This window comes from Mandrillus leucophaeus, unplaced genomic scaffold, assembly GCF_000951045.1.
Source record: "Mandrillus leucophaeus isolate KB7577 unplaced genomic scaffold, Mleu.le_1.0 Scaffold586, whole genome shotgun sequence".
Lineage (NCBI taxonomy): Eukaryota > Metazoa > Chordata > Mammalia > Primates > Cercopithecidae > Mandrillus > Mandrillus leucophaeus.
The window spans coordinates 1,599,695-1,601,674 of NW_012106319.1; the positions used below are offsets into that span (position 1 = coordinate 1,599,695).

The 1,980-nt window shown below is 38.0% G+C and overlaps 1 pseudogene; it reads left to right on the top strand.

Moving 5' to 3' along the window:
• LOC105553204 overlaps positions 1 to 1,980 on the top strand; it is a 45,713-nt pseudogene that overhangs the window by 21,988 nt on the left and 21,745 nt on the right.

Sequence of the window (1,980 nt, forward strand, 5' to 3'; positions counted from 1 at the left end):
AAAATCCTCAACAAAATATTAGCTAACTGAATCCAACATATCATCAAGAAAATCCACCATGAGCAAGTGGTTTTCATACCAGGGATGCAGGGATGTTAACATAGGCGAGACAATAAATGTGATACAGCACATAAACAGAATTCAAAACAAAAATCACATGATCATCTTGGGCAAACTATGTATCTGGCAAAGGACTAATATTGAGAATATACAAGGAACTCAAACAAATCAGGAAGGGTAAAACAAATAATCCTATCAAAAAGTTTGCTAAGGACATGAATAGACAATTGTCAAATGAAGATATACAAATGGCCAACAAACATACGAAAAAATGCTCAAAATCATTAATGATCAGGGAATTGTAAATAAAAACCACAATGCAATACCACCTTACTTCTGCAAGAATAGTTGTAATGAAAAAATCAAAAAATAGATGTTGTTGCAGATGTGATGAAAAGGGGACACTTTTACACTGCTGGTGGGAATGTAAACTAGTACAATCACTATGGAAAGTAGTATGAAGATTCCTTAAAAAGCTAAAAGGAGATCTACCATTTCATCCAGCAATCCCACTACTGGGTATACACCCAGAGGAAAAGAAGGCATTATATGGAAAAGACACTTGCATACACATGTTTATAGCCATAAAATTTGCAATTGCAAAAATATGAAACTAGCCCAAATGCCCATCAATCAATAAGTGGATAAAGAAAGTGTGGTACATGCACACACACACACACACACACACACACCAGGGAATACTACTCAGCCATAAAAAGGAATGAAATAATGGCATTTGCAGCAACGTGGATGAAATTGGAAATCATTATTCTAAGTGAAGTAGCTGAGGAATGGCAAACCAGATATGATAATGTTTTCACTTATAACTGGGAGCTAAGCTATGAGGATACAAAAGCATAGGAATGAAACAATGGTCTTTGGGGACCATTGGGGTGGGAAGTGAGGGAAGGGAGGTGAGAGATAAGAGACCACACATTGGATGCAGTGTACACTGCTCCAGTGATGGGTGGACCAAAATCTCAGAAATCATCATTAAATAATTTATCCATATAAACAAATACCACCTGTTCCCCAAAAACCTACTGAAACAAAAGTAAAGAAAAAATAAAAAAGGGGGACAAGGAGTGGCCTGGTGTGGCTTTGCCCACTCCATCAGGACCCCCTCCATAGAGCATCTGCTGAACAACAGCAAAGTGCTTTATCACTCAGGTATTGGGGACCCCCTAAATGAATCCAACTGCTCCTTTGTGCACAGTTTTTTAAAGCCTCATAGAACATATCATTATTGGAGGATGCCTGGTACATTTAAGCCACCTGAGAGCATGAGAGGTACTTGGAGTGGGTGCAGGATGTCACCTGGAATCACTACTAAATGATTCAGACTTTCTTTACTTCTAAATGTTCTGTTCTTCATTTCAATATGCCCTTGCACTTCTGATAAATGCAAACAGAGGCCACAATGGAAGGAAAATCATTGGTGATTGGAGGATAGAAGACTGCCCTTCACAAAGGAAAGTCCCTGATTATTGTTCGAAATGCTAAGGAAGTTGCTTCAGAGGAGATTTTTTTCTTATCCCCCCCCTTTTTTTTTTTAAGGATTCATCAAAGCCCGAATTTGTCAGACACTTGGAGCTTGTTGGAGAGAATCCTAGTAGTGATATTAATTGCACCAAAGTTTTACAGGGTGATGTAGATGAAATCCAAAAGGTAAAGTTTGAGATGCTAACAGTAAAATTTTTAAAGTACCCTCAGTGAACACGTGCCAACTATATAAACATAACCAGTGACCATACTTATTTCATCAAGAGAGACACAAATATATCAATATACCATAGAACCCCTTTGTAAACAAGAGGCGGAGTTTCAAACAGCATATTCTATAGCAGTTCATCACAAGATTGAAATGCTTTACAGGCTACTGAGGGCCATCTATATGCCTCAGAATTTCTATCGCATTCA